Genomic DNA, 27,721 nt, shown 5'->3' with positions numbered 1-27,721 from the left:
TCACTGAATCACTACTCCTAAAAAGGAGGGGAGTATTTGTGATCTGCTCATTGAAGCACCACTGTATTATCCAGTTGTGTATTAGTGTCATGGAGGTGGAGGTCTATGCCCTGATATGTTTAGCAACAAGTGAACATTGAGTAAAACATGTATATATATATACCCATACATACATACATACTCATCATCAGAATTAGTTGCTGTGCTTACTGAACTACTAGATGCTAACACAGTCATAATTAGAATAATTTTTCACATAAAAGAGAGTTAAAATAGATGCTGTTTATAGGCTTAGTAGAAGATTTAAGAACACCTATATTTTGAATTACTGTATTTTAAATGTTAAAATATTTGCAAGGGCTTTGAACACAAACATTTTTAGAGAAAGGATACTATTTAATATTAATATGCAATGATATGAAAGAAAACTTAAGTTTATAAGAATATTCAATTAGCCATAAAGAAAAACTTTTTTTTCTTAGGAAGATTTGCTTACTGTGGTGTATTGGGGAAAAAATCTTATGTATCATTAAGCAATTAACAAAAAGTCAAGAACCAGCAAAAATGTCCTAATTGTTGAGAAAATAAGGTGACAAATAGACAATCCCGTCTTATGCTATAATATACTTTGTATAAGAGGGCATACATGATAACCACTACAACAGTGGCGGATGTGCAGGTGGTAGATACACAAGAAGTATAAGAAAGTCTTTCAAGTTCAAACATATTGCTACATGTACTTTACCCATTAGAAATGCATTTACATTTTGAAGAGGAGCATATAAATTCACATATCTCTGTTGATATGTATACCTATAATTCACTTAAATACCTCAGTACTGACTAAATATAAAATACTCTGTTATTCTATGTTTAGCACAGTGAGGCTGTAACACTTTACCCTCTTATTATATAGCTGAGACCAGTTGGTCTCTTTTAGAGAAGGGAATATCAGCTAAAGAAAGACACGTTTGAATCATGAGATAATTTGCGAGAATGCAGACCCAAGTCATATGCTCTAATAAAACCAGAAGGCAGTATGTTTTTGTTGAGAAATGAAGGAGGTAGGAAGGTATCAACATAAAATAACCTACTTTGTATTGGTTCAGTGTACCCCATAAGCTGTCATCTCTGTTGTTTGTTTATTTGTTCTGAGGGCACAAATTATTTCATTTTCTGATATTCTCTTTCCTAAAGTATTGTTGGACTGGAACTTAAATTCTCCTCTCTCTTTGTGTGTCTGTCTGTCTGTCTCTTTCTCCTTATATTTATACACACACACACACACACACACACGTATGTATGTATGTATGTGTATGTATATGTGTGTGTGTGTGTGTGTGTGTGTATTCTCTCTACACACACAGAGTAATAGTATGTGCAAGCCAAATTTAATTTTAAAATTAATCTTTTAAAGTGTTGGTAAATCTGTGCCAGTCACACACAGAGTAGTCTGTCATGTCTTTTGCATCCTTGCTTTGTATTGATTGTGAATGTTTGTTATGTAGTAGGGTAGGTAATTCCACTTTTATTTGTGGGTAGGTAATTCCTCTTTTATTTGTACTAGAATATATATGGCTTAGTAGATGATGTTCCAAAGGCTTGAATTTTTAAAAAACTTTATTGTAAAAAGTTTTAAACATACACTTAAGAGAGACTAGTGTAATAAACCCCATGGCCTAAATTTAACAATTAGCAAAATTTTGCCACATTTGCTTCATCTACTGTCTTCTTTTTCCTCTACTATTTTTATAAAGTAGATCCCAGACTTCAAGTCTTTACATCCCTACATTCTTTCATATGTATTTCTTTAAAAGAATGAATTTTTCTTATATAACCACAATACTTCTATCACATCCAACAAAATTAATGATAACTACTAACTACCTCATATTCAGAGAAACTGAATGTTCAGCTTTTGACTGAAAAATGCCATTTTTACGTTTAGGTGATTCTTTCAGAATCCAACCAAGATCTATATAGCATTTGGTTGTTAGGACTGTTGTATAATGAAAAGGTCTTTTCTTTCCCACCACTTGTCTACCTCACCCACCCCCAAACCCTCTCCTTCCTCCTTCCCTCCCTGTTTCCCTTTCATGTCTTAATGACAAAACTGGGTAAGCTATCCTGTAGAATATCCCCCATTCTGGATTTTTCTGTTGGCTTCTCCCTGTTAACTTGTTCCTGTAACCTCTGAATTTCCTGTGAATTAAAAGTTGGCTCGAAAGACTTAATTCGTTTCAGGTTCAACTTGGTTTTGGTATTGAGGATGGAAGGCATACAGGAATACTTCACACATGGAACTGTTTCTCCATATTGCATCAATCAGGGAGCATATAATGTCTGCTTGTCATATTCATATCAATGCTAAAATTGGGCAGTGGTGCCAGCCCAGTCTCTCTATTGAGAATTTTCTACCAATCTCTCCTTCCATTGAGAAAGTTGCTGACTGTTCACTAAATCAATTCTATCATTAGGGTTTGCAGGGGAATGCATTTTTTTAATCTGCCATGCCTTCCACATTTATTAGTGAAAATTCTTCTATAAGAAGAAATTCCCCTCATAAATTATGCCTTTTTTATTTATCTGAAACAATGTATACTGGAAAGAAGCCTGATATCTTAAATATCATCTCTTAAATATCTAGTGTAACATTCCAAAGGTAACTTGAGATACTATAAGGACCACATAGCACCTTGAGTGCCCATTTTATATGTGACTCTGAGGACTTTCATAGAATAAACATATTTCTTATTTGATTGTAATGAACATTGTCAGTATTAGAATAATTTTATATAGTCAACATATATGCAGTGTTGATCCTTTAGGAGTTGGAGACCTTTTTCCAGTTTTATTTGGTCAAATACATTATTTTGTGACTAACTGTGGGTGATAAGTTGAGCCTTGAAGAACAGGATATTTCATTAAATCAACAAGCTGAACAGTATCATCTAACCAAAGCTGTAGAATAAATGGTGATAAACTTAAATTCAGGAATGAAACAATCACCACTTTGGTTACTAATTTATTCACCCCTCACCACTAGCTCCATTTTTATTTAACACTGGTAATGGACAAAACCTGAAGAAGAAATAAAACTAAAATATTTCATTTGTAAATGACCTGATTGATTATGTAGAAAAATCTACAGCAATCAGCTCTAAAATCATGTATTAAACAATAAAAATTTAATAAAGTACAAGATATATTGTATCTTTATACCAAGTGAAAATCATTCTGGAAAAATATCTCATTCAGAATTGTAACAAACAAAATGTAATACCTAGCAATACATTTGAGGGAGATGTTAGATCATTGGAAAAAAATATTAACATCCAGTGTATTTGAAACAAATTTAAGATTCAAATAAAAGGAGAGAAACTGTTTCTGAATCAAGAATATTGGCAAATCATTTGACTAAAAGTAATTTATAGATTTTTAGGTTTATCTCTAACTTCCAAAATTTCTAGTGATTTATTTTATAGTGATTCTGTAATGAGAAGTCTTGCCCTGCTAAATATAAAAAGGTTTTAAAGCAACAGTGTCTAAAACAGTGATAATGATGCAAGAATAGGTGTGTAACCCAGATACCAGAAGAGACCTCTCTCTCTCATAGCTTTAAGTATAAATTTTCTGGCTAGGCACAGTGGCTCACGCTTGTAATCCCAGCACTTTGGGAGGCTCTGGAGGGCAGATCACTTGAGATCAGGAGTTCAAGAGCAGCCTGGCCAATATGGTAAAACCCCATCTCTACTAAAAATACAAAAATTAGCCAGGTGTGGTGGTGCACGTCTATAGTTCAGTTACTCAGGAGGCTGAGGGTGGAGTGAGATGAGATTGTGCCACTGCACTCCAGCCTGGGTGACAGTGAGACTCTTGCCTCAGGAAAAAAGAAAAGTATAAATTTCCCTTGAAGCCCGACTTCATGGCCAATGAGAGCCAAGAAATGTGGCCTGCATCGCGTGACTTATACAAATCCCTGTGGCTGACTCAGACCTCAATTCCTCTGTCTCTGTTTGCATGCCACCTTGGTTTCTGCCAGTGTCAATACAGATTAAACCAGCCCCTTTACTAGTTTCAAACATTTTGCATTTTGTGAGTTAAGAAATCCTGAATAGGTGATAGACCCGCAAATTATTTTCTTAATTTTTGAGTAGAGCATGCTGTCTACATTCATTCTTTTCTTCTACTCATACTTACTTAAATTAATACAGTTGCTTTCTTAAGAGGAATGCTGGAAAAAAAAAGCTTGTTTCCATTTTGTAAAGCATACATTACTGGAGCATCATGAGAAATACAAAATTTGTCCCATTTATTAATACATACAATAACTAAATGTATGACAGAATATTCTTTCCTAAGTGAGAGTCTACTTAAAGGATATTTGTTCAATGGTGTTAGATAGTGGTATTCAGTGATACACCTCAAAACTAATTAGACAAAAAATGTTTTCATCTGTATCTTATACAACCATAGCAATTTTTTAAAAGAGAAGGCAGCAGAGAGAATATCTTTACATCTCATATTTGAAGAATAGTAGGACTCACCCAGAAGATACTTGAAGATGAAAAATTTTTGTTAGACAAAATATTATGATTAAAAGAATAATACAAGATTTTGGAAACTGCATCAGAAATTACAAGGAAAGTGATAGTAGCTGTAAGTTATATTGTTGTAAATATGCAAGTTTGATATCAAGGTTCTAATACATAAATGAGAAATGAAGATGACAGATCAAGAATGTGAAAGTAGGCCGGGCGCGGTGGCTCAAGCCTGTAATCCCAGCACTTTGGGAGGCCGAGGCGGGTGGATCACGAGGTCAAGAGATCGAGACCATCATGGTCAACATGGTGAAACCCCGTCTCTACTAAAAATACAAAAAATTAGCTGGGCATGGTGGCACGTGCCTGTAATCCCAGCTACTCGGGAGGCTGAGGCAGGAGAATTGCCTGAACCCAGGAGGCGGAGGTTGCGGTGAGCCGAGATCGCGCCATTGCACTCCAGCCTGGGTAACAAGAGCGAGACTCCGTCTCAAAAAAAAAAAAGAATGTGAAAGTAAAGAAATATGAATAATAAATGTGAGATTTTTTCATTGTGTTAAAAGACATAAATTTTTTTAAAAAGAAATCTAATATTTACAAGTAAGCAGTGCTAACAAACCCTTTTGGTAAATAATGTGAAAATACATGCTGAGAGTCACAGTAATGTTTAGAAATTTCATAATAACATATTAGGAAATACTGTTCTAATTAAAAATCATGCATATAGAAAATGCCCAACTTAAAGACTAATTATAAAACAGCAACATAAAATCTTACATTTAAATGATTATTTTTGGAGCCTATAGAACAACACTGTTCAGGAGAACTTTGTGGAGATGGAAATATTCTATGTTTGCACTGTCCAGTATGGTAGCCATTTGCCACCTGTGGCTACTGAGCCCTTAAAATGTGGTTAGGGCAACTGAGCAACGCCATTTTTAATTTAATGTTAATTATTTCAATTTAAATACATAAATGGGGCTAGTGGGCACAATTTTAGATAGTGTAGTTCTATAAATGAGGAGAAATGTTTGGCATAAATGAAAATAAAATAGTAAATTTATATGCCAGGATTACAAGTATGTACATAACTAAATGTACATATGGAAAGTGATAGTCACAATTAAAATATTTCTGTTAGGATTGAAGGAAATAGGTGATTTCTTTAAATGCTAAATTTTTTTAAAGGGTACATGATAGTAATGTGACACTTCAGCACTGTACTATTCAGTATGGTAGCCACCAGCTTGATGTGCAATTTAAGTTTACATCTGTTTAAGTAAAATTAAAAATTCACTACTTTAGTCACACTAGCCACATTTCAAATGGGCAGTAGTCATATATGGCTAATGTTTACCTTTTCGAACAATGAAGCTATAGAACAATTTTGCCATTGCCAAAAGTTCTATTGTATAGTGCTGTAGAAAGAACTGGTAAAGGAATATACTGGAATAAGTCACTGATAATTTATTAGTCAGTAGTTTCTAAGGGCACATGTGAATTAAAATTGGAAATTGGATTCAGTAAAAAGTATAAAGGAGTAGTATCATAAGCTCATAAGCTAGATCAGCACTCCTTTTGTAAGCTAGATCAGTGCTCCTTTTTAAATTTTTTTTGAGATAGAGTCTCACTCTTGCCCAGGCTAGAGTGCAGTGGCACGATTTCAGCTCACTGCAGCCTCCCCACCTCCTGTATTCAAGTGATTGTCCTGCCTCAGCCACCTAAGAAGCTGAGATTACAGGCATGTGCCACCACTCCTGACTAATTTTTGTACTTCTGTTAGAGAGGGGATTCTCCATGTTTCCCAGGCTGGTCTGGAATTCCTGAGCTCAAGTGATTTACTTGCCTTGGCCTCCCATAACGCTGGGATTACAGGCTTGAGCCACCGTGTCCGGCCTATACCAGTGCTCCTTGAAGAACGGGCTGTGCTGGTTTGTTAATCAATCCATGACTAAATGCTTACTCTCAATTTCTGTATTGGTTTAAAAACTCATAGTCACATGATATGTCTGTGTCATTCAGGCACATCAACTATCTCCTCTGGTTGAAGGGGAGGCCAGTCTTTTTAACACAGCTGCCTGTAGAGTTTTATGTAGTGTGAGCTGAGTATAGTCATGAGTGGCAGTCCATTAACATGGGTCCACAATGGGGAGAAAACAGTCCTTCACTACAGATTGCATGAGAAACATTGGCCAGCGTTAAGGAGGGAAAGTAGGTTGTTCAGGGAAGTTTTGTAGGGATCTTAAAATGAGATATTAGTATGGTTTAGTAATCTATATTTGCAGGTGAAATGAAAAATTCAACACTAAATCTCTGAATTTGGTAGACTTAGACTTCATTCTCTGCAGGTAGAAATGAGGCAAAGGATCCATTATCCACAGCATGAGTAAGTTTCTAGTCAGTTCCTCTGTCTTGGGAGTTTGTTTTCACCCTCGTTGGCCTAGGAGATTCAACCAGCAAGCAGTCTTTTCCCTTCAGTAAGATTTCCAACTTTGTGTTGGCCTTTACCCCTTTTTAGCTTTTTTTGTTGTATTATTTGCACTTAGTTCTTTGTAACTGTTTTTACTCCCCACCAAAGTTAGTTCAGAGGCTTACAGGATGTTGAAAATAGGAAAATTGTTTTTAAATTAACTGAGATTTTGTGTACACTTATATTCTTTAGCCTAAAGTTTTAAATGTTTTTTTTTTCACATTTAAGCCTGATTCCCTGAGACAAGATATGAAATTGGATTATTTGTGAAATGTGGAAAGCTTTTTACTCCCTGCAATCAAGGCATAATCTGTCCATGAAAGCGTTATTTTAGTGAATGAAGGGTGGATTTTGCTACCTGTTTTCTCACTGTGGTTTTGACCGTATGGCAAATGGTATCTTTTGCTATACGGTCAAAACCACTATGTGAAATGAAATGCACCATACACATTGTCCAGTATGTTTTAAGTTCTAATTCTACATTTTGAGATTTTGGGGTCAAATGGAATCAAATACTTTATAAATAGTTGTTTCTTCTGATTCTAGTGGACTTATTACATGTTAGATTTTTTAAAGTATATATTCAGTCCTTTATCAGTACCATTAATCCGATGTTAATTTTAGCATTTCTTAGAGTTTTTTTTGTTTTTTTTTTTTGAGATGGAGTCTTGCTCTGTCACCCAGGCTGGCGTGCAGTGGCACAATCTCGGCTCATTGCAACGTCTGCCTCCTGGGTTTAAGTAATTCTCCTGCCTCAGCCTCCCAAGTAGCGGGGATTGCAGGCACTTGCCACCATGCCCAGCTTATTTTTTTTATTTTTAGGAGAGACGAGATTTCACCACATTGGCCAGGCTGGTCTCAAACTCCTGACCTCGTGATCTGTCCACCTCGGCCTCCCAAAGTTGCTGGGATTACAGGCATGAGCCACCACATCCAGCCAGCATTTCTTCTTTTTCTCTCTAATCTATCAAATTTGGAAACAGTTGGCAAACGTCTAAAGGAATTAAGTCTGTGTTTTTAATAATACTTTTTAATAATAGTTAAAGGAAAATAAATGAATAATATTTTGTTTATTACAGTCAGACAAAATGTACATACTAAAATACATAAGAAAATCATACTGATAGAATGCTATCTTCTGATTTCAATTTAATATTATGGTAATGATTTATTTAGGCAGAATTATTGCTATAGACAATCATTGTATCACTTGATTTATATTGATCTACAGATGAAAACTGTTAATACTAAAGCATTAAAAAGGCATATTCCTTTTAGTCTATATTAATATTATTCTTATATTTGATACTTAATGATATATTTTAAAGTACTCTGCATGATTTCCTGATCTTAAAGCATTCCACTCCTTTCAAGGAGTTTGGATTATAATAATTTATTTATAGCATTTTCTCATTAATATTTTAAGATATGGCATTTTAAGATATTATATTCTTAAGAATTATTTTATACATAATTAAACATTTATATTAGTTTTCAAACCCTCAGAACATTTGTAGGCTTTTGTTTCATTTTATGTAAGTTTGAATCTTAAGAATATTGACTAATTGATTAATATCCTTTTATTCATCAAAAATTTTTTAAATGCTTATTATGTACCAGGACCTATTTAAGGTACTACAGATAATTAGTGTGTCAAAAAAGCCAAAATTTCTTTTCCTCTTGGAGTTTTACATTTTAGTAGATTGATTCTATTGTTGATTCATACTAAACTGATTGATTGATTATACTAGATTAATTTATTGATTCTGTGGCATTTAACACAATTCAGAGGGCTACTTTTCAGTTAGTTGTCAGGAAATAGCATATGCCATAATCTTGGAAGTACAAAGGGAGGACAGAATTCCTGGTGGCTCTGTCTAACTCATTGCTTTTTAATGAGTTTAGCTATACATTTTTTAAAATGGAATTTATAACTATGATCATTTGGCAACCTACAGTGTTTCTGTATTTTTATTTTTATTTTTTTTTAATTCTCAACTTCCCCGTGATGGGATAGACATTGAACTAGTTATTTAAGGTTTTGGGTCTAAGGAGTAATATTTGAAACATGCAATATTTAGGGGAGATACTTTTTGTGAAAGAAGAAAATGTGATTTTAAGAATACTCATGATTTTATCTAATTTCTGTTTTCAGAACTTCGTTTTGTAATATAGAAAGATAAACTTGATCCAAATGATATGATCTCAGTATAATCTTTTACTCTTCTCTCCTCCCTCAGGACAATCTTAAACTTCCACCACAAGAGGATTGTAAAGAGGTTCCTCCTGCACCAAGAAAGATCTGCAGATCTTTTTCAGTGTTCTTGGAGGTGTGGGGTGTGAGAACTTGATCAGTTTGTGTCAGCCACCTTGTTCTCTAAAGGTAAGCACTGTGTAGTGAGTGCACACTCGTGGGCCCAGGCTCCTAACCTAAGACTGGTTTTGGAATGCTCCATTGAGGGTGTGAGACCTTCAGACTTTCTCACAGAAGGGAAGCCTAGAGAGCTGTGGGTAGGACATCACAAATTTATCAAGAGGTGTTTTTTGTTATTTAGAAATGAAGCATGTCCTGGAGATGTATGGATGTTTTTGTTTTGTTTTACTTAAAAAAAAATCCCAGTCATAGTAAAATCTGTTTTCAGTTTAGTCTGCATTTATTCAGTTAATGACTGCTCGAATTAATCCCACATGAATAATTTTTCTTGTATGTCTTGAGATATGGATTAAGAATTTTGAAACAATGACACCATTTAGGCAATCTAATGACATAATAGCTTCAGTGGATACAACCAGCTTTGAAGAATTACTTTTCAGGATCTTTTTGAAGCTATATCTTATCTTTACTTCAGGGAAAGTCCCTTAAACCATTTTGTAATCTGTATTACCCTTCAGAAAGTATGGAAGCAAAGGCCATCTAATCTTTAAAAGGTATGTAATCATAAAATTTTTGTGTCAGATCTTAATTGAAAAGTATTACTTAAAATTGGAAAAAATTACTTAAAATTGGCAATTTCTTTCCTGTCTTACAACTTCTTCCTGTCTTCAGGAAATGAAGAATAGATATGTTGGTTCTATCAGGGAAACCTTATGAAGGATAAACAAATCAATGTCTGTGCTTTACTTCCAAATTGTACTATCAGAAAACCTTATTGTTCACTTACATAATCTATAGATGTCTCTCAGAATGATCTTAAATTAAAATGTCACTTAAATATAATTGACTATGGAGAAGAACAGAAGCATGCTGATTTTGAAAATGTCATTAATACTAGGATTAAGTCACTCTTAAACAAGAATACTTAGAATAACAAGAGACTAAATGTCTAGTAAAACATTTTAGATTGTAATCCCCAGTATTCTGTAGTATTAACAATGAGAACTTAAAGTACTGATGAAGAAATTAAACTTGTCCATTTCATTTCATTTTTCTTAAAGCTCTTAAAATGATCCTGAAAACTTTAGTTTTACAAAGTGTGAACTTCTTATGGACCATTAAATTGGGGGGTAATGTGCTGATTTTTGTCCGGCAACCCTACCTCTGATGCAGGATAATTTTTTTGTCTTTTCAAAACTGTTGCTCTTCCTATAGCTGTATAATAAAAGACACTAAAGAGGAAAAACACTTGTGTGTTTGCTGTTAGAGTAAGAAAAAATTACAGCTAGGACCTTTTTGAAAAACCTTGAGAACCAATTTACTTTTTTTGTATGTAAATTGTTGAGGAGTTAGAACTCGCCTTGGTTACTTTAACTGCAGGTAAACTTAAAAGATTTAAATCTTCAAAATAGACATCATGTAGGGCTTATTAGAAAAGAAATACAGATTATTGGGTATATAGAGATTATATATATGTATACAATTTTTTTTTGAATTTTTATTTGTGAGAGCATGTTAAATATCTTAGCCTTATAATAGCATAGAATAGAATGGACAAATGTGTTATCTCTTTTAGCCAGTTGAGAGAACACTTTGAATTAAATTTCCAACCTAATGAAAATTATAAGGTGGGTTATAAAGATATAGGTTATTATTTCTTACCCAAACTAAAGGTTTATTATAACTAAAATACTTTTAATCTAAGAAGGCTCTCCAAACATACATCTTTTTAAAAGTGAGCTTTATTTTATGATAGTACATATTTTAGCAAATAAAAGTTTATTTCACTATCCTAGAACTAGTGTTCTAATTTCAGATTAGTTTTGTAGCATGTATAAATAAAATGGGAACCTGTGAGATCTTGCTCTATAGTATCAAAAATAAGATCTTTTTCTAACAATTTTTACTAATAACTTATCCATCTCAATTCATAGAAGGTAATAAAATCAACTATTGTTCTATGATTTTGATCATATGTAGGAGAGAAACACAAAATAATGGTACCAAGGGCTTCTTCCATTGAAACTAATATCTGGGAGAATATTTGATTCTCATGTGTACATATACACACATCCATATTAGTATTTTTTTAATCACATAAGAATGATTTGTCAAAGATCAGGTTTCTGATTTGTCTTTCATCAGTATTGGTGCACCACATTTTGTTTTTGTTTTTGAAGTGGTCTTAGCCAGTTCATGCTAGTCCCTACTAGAAATTTTGTTTCCCTGGCATAATCATGCTCTTTACCTACTCTGATAGCTGGAGGGAGGTGAGAGAAGCAGTCTTACGTGTCTGCCAATACTGATTTTTTTAGAGATGGGACGACAACAAATTTTTGTTTTTTGAGGCATCTAAACCAGCACAAAGATAATTTGAGCCATAAATAGCAGCTACATATGTAATTTTAAGTTTTTATTGGCCATGTTAAGAAAATAAAAAGGCAAAATTAGTCTTTATTACATTTTATTTAACCCAATATATATAAAAATATAATTTCAACATATAATTAATAGAATGTTTTATGAGATTTTTTTTCATACTCAGCATTCAAAATCTGTGTTTTTTATACTCACAGCACATCTTATATTTGACTAGCCACAGTTAAAGTGCTTGATAGCCAGACATGGCTAGTTACTACCATATTCCACAGTTCAGATCTAGACAATGAATGGAATTCTTATTTTAGCCTCATCCATGCTAAAGTCCATTGTATGACCCCCCCCTTTTAGTGTTTCCAAATTTAGCAGAAGTAAAAAACAAAATAGCATGTCCAGTGTAGTTTGAATTTCAAGTAAATAACAAATAATTGTTTAGTGTAATTGTGTCCCATGTTACATTTGGGGCAAACTTTTACCAAAAAAGTTACTGCTTATTTAAAATTCAAATTTGACTGAGTATCCTCTGTTTTATTTGACAACCCTTCTCTGGTTTAACTTGAGAAGAGGACATTATCAGGCTGCCTGGAATCTTAGACGACTAGAAAATAAAGTATCTCTTCCTCTGTGCAGGATTTTATTAACCCTCCAAAAATCAGCCTGTAAACTAGAAAAAATCTGTAGCCCATTTCTTCCTAATTATCTAGTAGGTTTAAGACAGAAGAGGCACTTAGTCCATACATATTTAAACATTTTAAATCAAAATTATTTAGGTATAAGGTTTATGAAATTTTATAATTTGAATGATTACTTGAATTTATAAAATATAGATCATCTAACAGCACATTGCTGCTATCATTTTTCTTGAAACTAGTGCTCCCTTGGCAGTTACCACAGCAGTTTTCAGGGTCTCGGCCATTTCAAGGTATTTTCCTACCATTGATTCCCATTGCATCTGTCACATAAATCTCCGGTAGTCAAGCATTAACACAAAATACAAGGCTACTGAATGCCAGGATTAGGCTTACTTCATTACAAGTATTTAAGTACTTGTAATTCTTTGCTCTGGTGTTGACCATTGGATCCTGACCAGTTCAACAGTCAGTCTCCTAAGGGCTTCTTTTGCAGAACGAACATCTTTTCATTTTCATTCTTTAACATTTTTAATGTATTAATTTTAGTACTATTTTTGAAGCATACAGTCACCTCCTTAGTAGCATGGATCTGCCCTCTTTAAGTGCTGCAGAAAAGGCTGTTTGTCTCAAAGACAGCCATTGCACCACCTCCCTCTCAGAGAATACTTTTCTTCACAAGCTACATGACTCTAGGTGACGGGCCTACATTATTATTTACGTAGGCAGATGGATGCCAACTACCAGAACAGGGTGGTATAATTTAGCAGTTCTGAGGCTAAGTTATGGTGCATTCCAAATCCATTCACACTTAGGAGAATGTACCCAAGAGTGTGGGGATGTTTACAATTACTGCATTTCCTTCAGAGAACAAGAACTACAGGTAAGTGTGTGTGTGTGTGTGTGTGTGTGTGTGTGTGTGTGTGTGTGTGTGATCGAAATAAGTATTTTTAAATAATAAATTTCAGGATGTGAAAGTATTGTCCTTCCCCCAAAACAGTCACCTGAAAGGTCTCAAATATAGTTTTCAGTATATAATGTTTTTCTTCCTCACTCTAAGAAGGAATTGGAGCTGGTGGTGATGGTGGAGTTGGGATGAGGGAGACAACTTATTGTCATTTGAAATCTGTGGCTGTCACACATTTTCATGTCTAGAAATATCCTGGGTTTATGTAAGAATCTTATTTTTGCCTAACCTCTAATGTCTAAGGTATGAATTATTTTGTCAGATAAACACATCTATATATAAGTAAGGTGTTCAGCCTTTCTTAACTAATGTCTTCAACAGCAGTGAGTAAATTAATGAGTTGTGTCTGGGTTTTCACTTTTATTCTTAACACTGACTTCCTTTTTTTTTTTTTTTAAGTGGCTTTTGCCTTATTTCTGAAACCATAATTTAAAACTACAAAAGACCTGAAATATAATCTAGTACTTTTTACCTGGGGATTATTTAATGGATTTCAGAGATTCTGCGAATCCCCTGAAATTACAGTCATATTTTGTATACATGTGTTTTTAGTGTGAAGAATGTACATAATTTTCATAACAAAAAAATTTGTTCAACACCCACTGTGATCTAGTCTAATGTGATTATTTTACTGATAAACTAACATTTAAAGAATTTAAGTAACTTCATTCATTTGAAATTTAATACTTGTGAAAATTAAAGTTTATTTCTTTAAAATTCATGCTGATTTTTAAAAGAAAATACAATTAATTTCAATTAATTAAACTTGAAAATACCAGCCCAAATGGGAGCAGTTAGTTTGCTAATGGTTTCTTCTGTTCTGCCCTTTGATTGGACTCTACTAGTTAACATTAAAGTGGCCTTCCATTAAGGTATGAAACTATGTGATAAGTTCTTGAAGATAGATTAAAAAGAAAATGAATTATCCATTATCATTTAAGTCCTTTTTTTGCTTTTCAAATTGTGTCTCCAAAACTAAAACTCAAGAAAATAGGTGAATAATGTTTTTCCAGAATATTTTAAAAGTAGGTAATTGCCTTAATAAACATTACACTGGGCATTATTGGGACAGTTTTAGGTTCTGAACCCTAGTTAAAGAGATTCTTCAATAGCCTATATACACTTCCTGTTGTTTTTCAGTGATTACGGCACTTCAAGGTCTTTTTTATCATGAGATGCTTTTAATGTTATAGTAAGACTTCAGAAATGGTAAGTAAGCAAGTTCTGTATTAATTAGGGAAACTAATACCTTTCTCAAAATAAAGGAAATACTATTTTTTTCTTTTGCTTTTCTTGGTACTAACCAGTAAAGTCTGCCTAGTTTAATATCTAGTCCATTTATACCATAAATTGAATATTAGAATAAAAAGAAATTTAGAGGGTGTTATACAGAAGACAATTATTTTCTGAAAGGAGTAGAAAAAAAGTAAGGCAACTTGTAACACTACGTGTGTGTGTGTGCGTGTGTGTGTAAAAAATATACTTTTATAGAGATTATATATCCATATATAGAAGTATATATATAAACTTTTTGGAGACAGGGTCTCACTCTGTTACCCAGGCTGAAGTGCAGTGGCACAGCCACAGCTCACTGCAGCCTCCGCCTCCCAGGTTCAAGCCACCCTCCCATCTTAGCCTCCCAAGTAGCTGGGACCACAGGTGTGTGCCAAGCTAATTTTTTGTGTGTTTTCTGTAGAGATAGGGGTCTCACCATGTTGCCCAGGCTGGTCTCAAACTCCTGAGCTCAAGCAGTCCTCCCATCTTTATCTCCCAAAGAGTTGGGAGTATCAGGTATGAGCCACCATGCCCAGCTGTACTATTTCTATTTTTTATTTAAATTAAATTATGCTTAAAGATTCTAAAATGCATTGTATAAAGCTCATTATAGAAAATGGTATTGACTTCTGAAACAAATTATAGTTTCAGTTTTGTTTTTATTCCTTTGGACATTTTCACTCAAGATAATTATCACTCATGCTTTTCTGCCATTATAAAAAGTGACCAGATTTTGCTTTTTATCCAGGAAGAACAATTTGTGAATGCTATTTGATAGGCCAGTGTTATTTTCCAAGGGTAATTCTAACAAATAAAAAGTTATATTTTTACTTTGTATTCATCAAGTTATTTTATGTTTAATTTAGAAAACCTTAAATACTTCTTAGGAATGTTTGCAAATATTTGTAAATTTTTTTTTCAAGAAAGTTGAGTTTTACAGATATTAAATACTTTTGTGACTTCTCATTAAAAGAAACTGAAGCAATTAGTTGACCTACTCACTCAATTCATTAAAACAATGCCAGGTTCTTGGTTTTCATGATATTGAAAATAATTTAATGTCTGTGTATAGGCAATTACTAAAACTTTATTATTTCATTTCAGAGTTTTATTACCATAGATTATTGTTTAAAATAGAGCTTTCAAATACATTTAATAACCATTAAAAGTGACTTCTCCCTGCATATATATAAAAGATATATGCATGGCTTCTATCTTTCTGTGTTTAAACAATTTATTATTTTTGTTTTTTGAGACAGAGTCTTGCTCTGTCGCCAGGCACCAGGCTGGAGTTCAGTGGCGTGATCTTGGCTCACTGCAACCTCCGCCTCCCAGGTTCAAGCAATTCTCCTGCCTCAGCCTCCTGAGTAGCTGGGATTACAGGAGCGCACCACCACGTCCAGCTAATTTTTGTATTTTTTAGTAGTGATGGGGTTTCACCATGTTGGCCAGGATGGTCTCGATCTCTTGACCTCGTGATCCACCTGCCTCAGCCTCCCAAAGTGTTGGGATTATAGGCATAAGCCACTGTGCCCGGTGTATATAAACAATTTAATGTTTAACTTTTATTTCTTTTATGTTTGCATATTTAAAACTCTTTGCAATCTCATCATTTATATTGGAGAACTTAGACTATGAAACTTTGCCACAGCTACCTGCCATATCCTTGTAAGGGATGTAAGTAAATGTATTCAGTCATCAAGTATATTGAGAACTATGAGAATAGAGTGGTAAACAAAACATATTGCCTCCCCTCACAGCTAAAGAGGAGTGATGGGAAGACAGAGGTGATTAGAACCCAATCTGGGATCAGAAAACAAAACTACAATCTATTTCAGGTTGCAGAAATGAAATTTTAACAAAATCAGAGGCATATTAGAAGTTAATAAAACCAAATGAGAAGGCGGGGTGGTATTTTGTGCTGAGAGCACAGCAGATGTGAGAGTCATAAAGGAAGAAGGAGAACAAAACACATTCAAGACAAAAGACACAGGGAGAGGGAAGGGTGACACTGCATGGTGAAATATCTTGCAAGTCAATATTAGATATTGGCCTTTGGGCTTTAGCTTAAGAAGAGTGGGAAGACATTGACCGTCAGATTTGTATTTTTTCTAAAATTTTTTATTAAAGCCGAATACATCTAGAAGCATGAGCATTCTGTTTTATGAATTTTCATAGACTGAACACACCTATGTGATGACCACCCAGATGAAGAAAAAGAACATTACCAGCATCCTAAAAGTTCCCCATCATTTTCCTTCCAGTCAATCCTGTCTCTTGCCCATCAAGGAGACCTCTTGCCTGACTTCTCAATGTATATAGAGGGTATTGCTTACATTGTACTTTATATAAATAGGAGCATACAGTGTGTATTCACTTGGATGAAAGAAGCATTATGATCAAGAGATTTGTCCATATTGTTGACTATGGTTGCAAATTGTTATCATTGCTGTATAATGTTCCATCATATGCATGTACCACAGATTTGTGTTTTTCCAAGATTGCTGCATCTGCACCATGAGGGTGTGAATTTAGTAAGCCTCTCAGTAAATCTAGGCAAGAGATAATGGGGCTTGAGCTTTGAGCTAGTGTGGTGACAGTGAGAATGAAGAGAAGTAGGCAAAAACAAATTAGAACTATAGAATCTGGGTATTAATTGGATGAGGGGTTGAAGAATCAGAGACACTAGAAATAACTCCTGGGTCCTCACTTGAGCAGGGGTTAATGGCAGTGCCCTTCATTAAGTCCAAATACTTGGGAGGAAGTGGGTTGTTGCTCACACTTTAGTGATAGAGGGGAACAAAGAATTCAATTTCTGATATAGTTAATGCGCCTGTGAAACATTGCACAAATCTGCTTTATACAACTAAAAACCTGTTTTATTAACTGAATTAATGAATAACTTTACCTTCATTAACAACAGTGTGCTAACAAATAGTTCTACATTTGGAAAACCGCAAATCTAGTCTTTTCTCACTATTCTTCACCTCTAAAGCTCATTAGATACGCTTTTCGTAAATGTTTTAGGAGTGGTTTTGTCACAGCTCATGCTTTTTTTTTCTTTTTATATATAGAAATACTTCCTCTAAACTAGTGCTAACTTTATGCAAGTAGACTAGTACTTCCTAGGTATATGATATGAAAGGCATTGGTGAAATGCCTTTATACTTAAAAACATTGTTTTTCCATCATTATAGTCTTTAGCTCAATAAGTACACCTTAAAATGAGTTTGTTTATAGGAAATAATCTACTTAGTAAGACTTTAATTGACTGAAATAAATATTCATGAGATTTTGGCAAGGGAAAGAAAAGAAAGAGAAGGATGAGGTCTGACCTGAACACAAGCCTAGGCAGGTTGCCACAGGGGGACCCTTGAGCATCAGAGCTTAGGTTGAAAGCACCTGATTTTAAAGGAATGCAATGCCAAAAGAGATGCCAAGAGTGACACAGAAGCTGTAAAGGTGGGACTTCCCCACGTTTCAATGCTGCCTGGGACTAGTTGTACTCTTGGAAAGTTTTATATGAAGATAACTAATAAGCATAGTGCTGAATGAAACAAATGCCTAAGACCTAGTGGAACATTCAGTAGACTTTTCCGCCAGCCAGTTATGATTCAATGCTATATTTAGACCACAAAATTTGAACTAAAATCAAGGCAGTTTATTCTTATCCCATCATGTCCATGTGGTGGGGAGGAACAACCAAGTAATCATGATTATGCACTTCAGTTTATAGAGTTTTATCTAGCTTTGGACATTGTTGCTTAAAAGATAGTACAGTTTTAAAAATTAAATGCTCAATTTCATTTCTCTGAGGTTTTGTTGTTGTTGCACAACATTTGAATGTACCTTGAGCTGTTCTTTTTTTAAAAATTTTTGCCTCTAATTCAGATTTCTATTGAGCAACCAAATCAGTATTTTCGGTAGCCATTGAAGCTAATTCACTTATTTAATAATTACTTATGAAATATATGTCATTTATAATCACGCTATAGCCTAAGATGATGATGGTGAGAAGTATTCCTACCTTTTGTTACTGGCAGCATGGTGGAGATACTCGAACATACAAAAACAGTGTGATAACACAAATTGTGGTATGACTCGCTGTTTTAGTAGTGTTTACAAAAAGCACTGAATCCCAGGAAAATAAACTATGGGCTACAATATCAAAAAAGAAATGATGGAAGAGGTAGAGTTTAATTTGGGTCTTGACAAATAGGTAAGATCTGAACAGGTATGGCGAGAAAACTGCAGGCAAGGGTAACATGAGAATTGATGCAGAAAAAAATACAGCATGTATTTGCAGAGTGAGAAACTGGCCAGACTGTGGCAGAAATCACAAGCTGGTGTGAGGAGAGAGAGAAAAGCTTCATTAAGGGTTGACCAAGTTGTAATAAGCTTTGAATTACTGAAAAATTCACCAGTCATAAGAGCATGGATTATTGTCTTGATTTTTAGATTATCTATAAATACTTTACTTTTAGTATATTATCTATAAATACTTTTACTTTACTCACTACCATGTGATAATCATGTAGGTTTTTATATTTTTAGAAATCTGCTGTGAAATTATCTGAAGGAAAGATGTTATTGTGCTTTTTAAGTTAAGAGTGTCCTCGCTCAGGATACATGGGTTGGCTTCAGGGATTCTGGATCTCTCTGAAATTAAAGCAAAAGTTTGGACATACTTCTTTTTCTGGAGGAAGGATCCATTGCCTTTATCAGTATGTAAGAGTCCAAAAGAAGTTAATGAAATAGCTCTAGCTCTCCTAACTTTAAACTTTTGAATCTAACTTCATCTTGGTTTTTTTTAATGCAATAAATTAAAATGGGGAAACTAAAACACATTAAATGCTTTCTTTTTATTTCACCATTTACTGATAGAATATTTAAGAGAGAATCCTGGCCGAGCATAGTGGCTCATGCCTGTAATCCCAGCACTTTGGGAGGCTGAGGCAGGCAGAGCATGACGTCAAAAGATCGAAACCATCCTGTCCAACATGGTGAAACCCGGTCTCTACTAAAAATACAGAAATTAGCTGGGCGTGATGGTGCGCCCCTGTAGTCCCCACTACTTGGGAGGCTGAAGCAGGCAAATCACTTGAACCTGGGAGGTGGAGGTTGCAATGAGCCGAGATCACGCCACTGTACTCCAGCCTGGCAACAGAGCGATACTCGGTCTCCAAAAAAAAAAACAAAAGATAATCCTGAAAAGTGTTATCAGTTGGGTTGATTATGTAATCAGAGATAGTGGCTATTTTATCAATTCAGTGGCTTTTGGTAAAAGGACAACTTAGTTGCTTTTTTAGATACAGCATGTTTCTGAATATGCTATTTCAAGTAGAAATTCCTATTTTTGGACAGATATGCATCTACTTTCTGCAGAATATAAAGCATTTTAAATGTGTCCAGCTTCAGTCCTGAAATTTGACTCACCTGGCTCGTATTTAATCTTTGTACAACTGTTTAAAGTAGGAATCAACAAATTATGACCCATGGGCCAAATCCAGCCCTCAGCCTATTTTTGTATGGCTTGTGACCTAACAATTGTTTTTACATTTTAAAATTGTTACATTTAAAAAGGATCGAATGGATTAGGATTGTAAAAAAAAGGGAGAATATGCAACAGAGATTGTATGTGGCCCTCAAAGCCTATGGTGTTTACAAACTGGCCCTTACTTTTTAAATGCCAAACCTTGGTTTAAAGTATAGTTTTTAAGTTCTCCCAGATACATGTGTTATTCTACAAGCCGATACAGTGCTCGTGGATAGGTATTATTTTTGAAGTTGGGAGTATATTTATATAATTTTAGCAAACTTGACTGGATAAGATAATCTGTTTTCTATACTGGATATTCAGCTAATAGTTTAGCTGTCTAAAGTCTGGATTTGAAAGTATATAAACAAAATGATGACTTAGTAATCTACTTCAAAGAACTATGTGAATATAAAGGTAGAGTTTTTCATGCATGTGTTACACAACAACCACAATTCAGATCAAGTGAAAAATATTAAAATACCTGTGTTTCAGAAGATACCACTTATTTAAGGCAAGTAAGGCAAAAGAAAACATGATACCTGTTAATGTGTTAGGAAGGGCAGTTATTCAAACTTATATTATTCATTGATTTATTCAACACTTATTTTTAGAACCATTAAATATATATTGGCTTCTTTTTATTTTTTTAATATTGTGTGAGATGCTATGATTTTAACATTTGGATAAATATTGAAATTATTTTTAATGGGGGATATGTCATAATTAGTGAGTCTCAAAAAATCGGGGCAATTCTGCCTTCTCTCTCTGCATCATAATTTTTCCTTTGCTACTGGTTCTTTTCCACCAACATACAAATAATACTGGTTTTTTTCCTCATCTTAAAAAGAAAAAATCTTACTCCCAGTTTCTCCTCTAGTTACTGCCCTGTGTCTTTCATTTACAGTTGATATCTCTGAAATATGTAGTTGTCTGTGCTGTCTGAATTCAGTTCCTGTAACCCCTGCTATTTCACCAGAATTGTACTTTTTAATGACTACCATGCTGCCAGTCAGATGGTCATCCCAGTCTTCCTCTTATTTGACCTGGCAATGGTGTTTAACACTCCTTGTTTGGCCTTTTAGATACTATACTGTACTCTCCTGGTTTCCTCCCACCCCTCTGGCTGCTACTTTTCAGTCTCTTGCTGATTTCTTCTTGTGTCCCCCATCTCTAAATTGGTAATACTCCAACATTTGGAATTTTGGGGCCTTTAAAACTGCACATTCATTTGCTTAGTAACTTCATATAGTACCATGGCTTTATATGGGTATCCATTTGCTAATGAGCAGAAGTTTTAGTCGTCTTCTTCATTTTTTTTTTTTTTTTTTTGAGACGGAGTCTTGTTCTGTCCCCCAGGCTGGGGTACAGTGGTGCTATCTTGGTTCACTGCAACTTCTTCCTGGGTTCAAGTGATTCTCCTGCCTCAGCCTCCTGTGTAGCTGGGATTACAGGTGTGTGCCAGCATACCTGGCTAATTTTTGTAATTTTAGTAGAAACGGGGTTTTACCATATTGGCCAGGATGGTTTTGAACTCCTGACCTCAGGTGATCCACCCACCTCAGCCTCCCAAAATGGTGGGATTACAGGTGTGAGTCACTGTGCCCAGCCCCTTTAGTCTTAGAATATAATGTAGTAAACTGAATTCCTCATCTTCCCCCAACCAAAACGTCCTCCGGCAGTTTTTCCCATCTGAGTAACACCACCTGCTCTCTTTTGATCAGCCTTGGCGTCACCAAGGATGTCTGTCCTCCTTTCATTCCACATGTGATAATTCTTCACATTTCTGTTACCAAACTATTATCTTGTTTCCGTCCTAAAAATATTTCCGCTATTTAGTTATTGCTCACCATCTTTACTCCTACCGCCCTGCTCCAAGTCACCTTCATCTCTCACCTGTATTTAGATGTGAAAGCCTTCTGTAATTGGTCTTCCTGTTTCTGCCTGTTGACTTACTTCAGTCAATTCTTAATATAGCAGGTAAAGTAGCTATATTTAAATATAAGCCATGTTATGTCACTCTTTTGATGAAAATCCTCCATTGACTTTTCATATCAACCAGAATAAAAACTGAAGTCCTTAAAATAGCCTATCATGCTCTGTGCTCTGGACTGTCATTCCCAGAAAGCCACTGCCAACCACTCCTGCCTGCTCACACCCACTTTGCTCTAGTCATCCATCCTGGCTTCTTTGCTGTTCTTAGAACTTGCCAGGCAAGTTCTTGCTTTAGAGCCTTTGCACTGGCTATTGTCTGTAATGCTCTTTCCCTGTATATCTACAAGGCTCATTCTCTCATTCCTTGAGATTTTTACTGAAATGTCAATTTAAAGAAGCTTTCTTTAGCCACTTGATCTAAAATTGCAGATTTCTCCTACTCCACCCCAATTCTCCTTCCTGCTTTAAGTTTATTTTCTTGAAGACCTATTACCATCTACCATCCCATATATTTTACCTACTTTTCCCATTTCTTTTTTGCCTTCTTCCACTAGAATATAAAGGCAAGGCTTTTTGTTTGCTTTGGTCACTGATCTATCCTCAGCATGTAGAAATATAGTGTTTGGCTCATGTTGCACACTTAGTTAATATTGATGAATTAACAAATGAGTGCAATTAAAAACTAGCCAACACAAAATTTTAAGATAGTTCAGGGTTTTTGAGAGTTTCTAGGATCATTGAATAAGCATTCAGATATTCCAGTAAATGACATGCATGGAGCTCAAGGTATTGGAAATATGACAGTATACATTGATATTATTGTATATGTAGAACTTTCTTTTTTTGCGCAGATCCTTGGTTTTGACCCTTTATTTTTTTTAAGTATGGAATACTCAAATATCATTTGAACTTAAATATGATTACTATTTGAGTTTGCTATGATGTGGATACTTTTTTTTTGGAAGACGGAATCTTGCACTGTCACCCAGGCTGGAGTGCAGTGGCATGATCTTGGCTCACTGCAACCTCCACCTCTTGGATTCAAGCAATTCTCCTGCCTCAGCCTCCGGAGTAGCTGGGATTGCAGGCGTACACCACCACATCTGGCTAATTTTTTTTTTTTTTTTTTTTAGACTGTGTTGCCCAGTCCAGTCTGGTTTTAAACCCCTGAGCTCAGGCAGTCCTCCCACCTTGGCTTCCCAAAGTGCTGGGATTACAGGCATGAGCCACTGTGCCTGGCTGATATGGATACTTTTTAAAAGAATCTTTTATCATTAAAAGTATCAGTCATTTACTGCCATAGTAAGGAATATTTTTTACAAAAAACTTACAAAACAATTTAAATTTACAGAAGAGTTGCAAAGGCAGTACAGAGATTGAACGCTTCAGGATCCTTGTTCTATGTTTTATAAGTTTACATCTTCAAAAGCATGGAACAATAATTCAGCCTACCAACATAACTTTTGTTAAAGTAACTGTTTGTTAAAATAATTTTTAAATATTAATCACATAAAACCACCAAATAATTATTTTCAAATTTTAATTTTGTTTTGACTATATGTATAACTGATTTAAATATAGTAATATACAAATTTTACTTTACTTTTTAATTATGACATTTCTTCATGTTTCATTATAGTCTTCATTATTGTCTAAATGACTAACAGATCATCTTGCTGATGTATCATTATTAATAAATTGTTTTCTTCCTGTTGGATATCTTAAGGCTATTTTTTTGCTGTTATTAATATGGTAGATGATATATTTGTATGTATAACTTCTTACATTTACCTAAATTATTTCCTTTAGCTAATTACCCAGAATTAGATTAGGCAATAAAAATCATAGGGCTTATCAGGAAAATGGGGTTGGAGTACAACCCACAAAAATTTTGTCAGTGATGCGTTTTCAAAAAGACAGAAAACTGATACCAAGTGCAGTACAGTTTTACATATGTTAAATGGTTAAGAAATATATAACCACTATTATACATGTGACACTTTACCTTGAACAAACCCTGATGTTTGCTTATGGAAGTAGGTGTGGGGTTGTGGTCTCCAAATTGTTGTGAAGTGGTGGAAGGAAGATTGTCTGAAATCAGAAGGAAAGTTGCAATGTTGGATGTGATGGGTGTGGCTTGTAACAGAGGCACAGTGAACTGAAGAGGCTGGTAACTTGAGATGTGTGCAGATGTGCTTTTTGTTTATTCTTATATGACTTAGTTAAGCTGACAGCAATTTTCTGTGTTCATTTAGTGTTTCTCACAGATAAAATCATGCATAAGCAAAGGTGAAATTCTCTTTATGCTCACATCGTTCTCTAATAAACCAAGTGCATTGAAACAAATTTGCATTTTCAAAATAAGTATTATAGCAGAACAGACTATACTAATTTGTTATCCCACCAATTTTGCTGCAATTTTAACATCGTGCTAGATTTTAAAGCTTTTATATGGTAATTTTTCTGATTTGTTTTTAACCAAATGCATTTAGAATACTAATTTGGTGCAGTCTTACAGATATAACTCCAACATAATAGGCATTGGATATGTTATTTTAAAATAAATTAACAGAAGAAAACCCTAAAACCTGGAAAGGGAGTTTGTACTTAGGTAGAGCAGTGCCTTTGATACCAGATTAAAGTTTCAACTTTCAGAAGGCAACCAAAAGTCAGTATTTTGTTGTTGTTGTTGTTGTCGTCGTTGTTAACGGAGAGATGAAAGACCAGAAGAGGAAGAAAGGCCAAGGAGGAGGCCATAGGAAGAGTGTAGGTTGGAGATTATATGGCTACCATCCAGTGTGGTAGCAGTAAGAACAGAAAAGAAAGTATAAATGTAAGGGTTTTGTTAGCAGTAGGATTTGTCTTCTGATTAAATGATAAAGAAGATGTGAAATGTTTGTCAAAGATTACTCGAAAGTATTATCCTGAGTGGCTAAAAAATAATGATCCTAGAAAAAAACATTGATGATCAAGAAGAAGAGTGGTATGAGTGGGTGGAGAAGGTATTCCTGAAATGATGAGTTTAGTTTGAAAAGAAGCCTGACTGAGTGCCCAGATTGAGCATTAAGAAAAATTCTGATTAATCAGTAGTGGGATCCTTGACAGTTATTTCTCTGGCTTTCAGTTTTCTCACCTGTAAAATAAATATTGAACTATTAGTGACTGCTGAAGTTTCTTCCAGCTTTGAAACAATGCTGTGTGTTTTGTTTTATTTAAACTTTATTACTGTTTCTTCATGATTGCTCTCTAGTGACCTTTTATGAAGACTTTGGTTTATAATGAAGTGAGGATAAAATGCTCAGTCCTGAGTCTGTTGGAGATGAAACTTTCCTGACTCCTGAAACTCTTGATGTGACACTGGAGTGCCACAACTGCTATCTCACTTTATCTTTTTTCTGCCAAAGGAAGCTTCCTGCAGATCAAAATTGGGAGCAAGGAGAATTGGATGTGTAAAGCCAAACTTGGAAAAAGCATTCTGCAGTTTTTCTTAATACAAACTTTTGGGGCTCTTATTGTTATTTGCTGTCAGGAACCCCAATAAATTATTTGGAAAGAAAGAAATTGAATATAAATATAATGTTATAGGAGTGCATATATAGATATATAATAAGTATAATCTAGGAGAGGTGCATCATAGGTGCAGGCTTTGGAATTAGACAGCTTGGGTTCAAATATTAGTTTTATTACTCTATTAACTGTGTAACCTTAGGTAAACAGAAATGAAAAACTTGATTTTGGAGGAGGATTTCATTTCTTTTTGTGTAAAATGGAAATAGTAATGCTAAGTATCAGAATTGTTGTGAGGATTAGAGAGAATGTTTATAAAGAACAAAGTACACAACCTGATACTTAATAAACAGTAACCTTTATCAGTTACCAGGTAATAGTTATTGTTATATGAGCACTTGGTAAAAACTTTTTCAAAATCTTACCTGTATTAAACACTTACCCTACTTTCCCCGCTTGTAATCAGAAGCTCGTGTGCATGTGTGTCATGATGGGTTCTCTGATATTCAGTTTTTTGGCAGCTTAAATGATTTGACAAAACTAAAGAATTATTTTAAGAAGAGTGTCAATGTATTTAATTCTTAGATAGAATAATGATCTTTAAGAGATGAGACTAGTCTGTAAAAAATTCATTTTTAAAAGTAAGAATCTTCAGCCTAATTATCTGCTAGATAGGACAAAATAATAGAATCAACATTCTTACAGATTTTTGTTTACACTGCCTCCTTTAAAAGATGCCAAATATTGTGGATATTAAAGAGTGATTACTAGTATATTATTTATATTACATATTGTTTCCTTTTATAAATTTATTTAAATATTTCCAAGAAATAGTATAAAACTAGGTACTATTTAATATCTCTTACACTTTTGCCTTAAGTGAAAACACATGGATAATGCTAATGATATGGTAAAACTGTTATGTCTGTAGAACTCATATTTTATTTCTGAAACAATAAAAATACATTTTAAACCGTGAAGGCAGATTACTGCTGGAAATTCACAGTCTTTAAGGAATAAACCATGTACATGTTGACTATGAACAGACTAGTCTATGTTTACTATATTAAGTTTTCACAAAGTTATAAAGATTCAGTATATTATCCTTTTGGAAATTTAAAAATAGTAAAACACATTCTTTTTAAGAGTAGGAACAGTGTACTTGAAGCAACAAATTTACGATTGCAGTTAGAGTTGAAGATTATGTATCAGTTTAATCCTTGCTTCTCCGATTGCTGTGTACCCTTTTCTACACCCGTTTTTTTTGTTTTGTTTTGTTTTGTTTTTTAAACTTCTTAAAGTCTGTGCTCTATTACATTGATTCTTTTTCCTGTTTCAGGAAGAATAAATGAATAGTTTTTTTTTATTAATGACAATGTAGGCTTCTGCATACCTGCCTTTATCTATTCTTTACCTGCCTATACGCAACACTTGCCTATGCAAGTATTCATTTACTGAAAAAGTTACCAACTTTATAGCCTTGAAATCATTTTAAAAATATGTTAACTGACTTGGATACTCTGGTTACAAACAAAATGCAGACCTTCTACTTGAGAGAATTTGTTTTTACCTTTAATGAAAAGAATACATATTTGGTTGTACTTTAAACACTACTTATTTTCACATAGTAATTACTTTATATCGTTTTCAAAGCAAGTGCATCTTTGTATGCATGTGATATATCCTGTTCTTTTCCTGAAAAGATTAGGTTACAATTAAAATAATTCAAAGATCATTGGGAGGTATTACATTAAACTGTGGGTTGGATCTTGTCTTTTGTCTTGTTCAAACTGCATCTCTTCTTTTATTTTTTTCAGTCTGAAGATAGTAGCATGATTACAGCATGAATGTAAGCCATGTGGTGGCTGAGAGAGAGAAGGCAGAGATGGATGACTTCAGAGGAAATAACTGTTTGACAGGAGACTGAACTGGGAGAGGGTGTGAACCAAAGTCAAGGTCACAGAGGGAAGAGAACAGGCTGGATTCATGGGTGTGCATCCTGTACAGTCACACAGGGCTCAGCTTTTTTAACATTCTGCTGTTGCCATCTTGAAATTCTTCCTTCCTTCCTTCCTTCCTTCCTTCCTTCCTTCCTTCCTTCCTTCCTT

At 34.5% G+C, this 27,721-nt stretch overlaps 1 protein-coding gene and 2 long non-coding RNA genes across 26 annotated transcripts in view; 2 read left to right on the top strand and 1 right to left on the bottom strand.

Annotated features, from left to right (window-relative positions):
• ZEB1 (zinc finger E-box binding homeobox 1) overlaps positions 1-27,721 on the top strand; it is a 202,861-nt gene that overhangs the window by 57,412 nt on the left and 117,728 nt on the right. For 8 of the 24 annotated variants that reach the window (XM_032259716.1, XM_032259704.1, XM_032259712.1 and 5 more), the window contains one exon: positions 9,252-9,394. The exons of 12 other annotated variants lie outside the window; for them this stretch is intronic. The gene's annotated coding sequence lies outside the window, so the exon portion shown is untranslated. Of the gene's footprint in view, positions 1-9,251; positions 9,395-9,860; positions 9,940-27,721 lie in introns of all 24 variants that reach the window. 4 more of the 24 variants (XM_032259706.1, XM_032259715.1, XM_032259703.1 and 1 more) reach the window with 1 other exon arrangement.
• Positions 1,175-14,821, bottom strand: LOC116537528. Its single transcript, XR_004263165.1, has 3 exons — positions 14,809-14,821; positions 3,602-3,609; positions 1,175-1,258 (listed from the first exon to the last, which is right to left on the bottom strand). It is a non-coding gene; the product is annotated as an uncharacterized LOC116537528 (long non-coding RNA).
• The window catches only part of LOC116537527, a 23,372-nt gene continuing 5,596 nt past the window's right edge, over positions 9,946-27,721 (top strand). Inside the window, exons 1-2 of the long non-coding RNA XR_004263164.1 lie at positions 9,946-14,830; positions 24,147-24,153. This is a non-coding gene — a long non-coding RNA (uncharacterized LOC116537527). The remainder of the gene's footprint in view (positions 14,831-24,146; positions 24,154-27,721) is intronic.

This window comes from Sapajus apella, unplaced genomic scaffold (assembly GCF_009761245.1).
Source record: "Sapajus apella isolate SASKATOON/1434 unplaced genomic scaffold, GSC_monkey_1.0 scaffold111, whole genome shotgun sequence".
NCBI lineage: Eukaryota > Metazoa > Chordata > Mammalia > Primates > Cebidae > Sapajus > Sapajus apella.
This window is presented reverse-complemented; position numbering and strand designations above follow the sequence as displayed.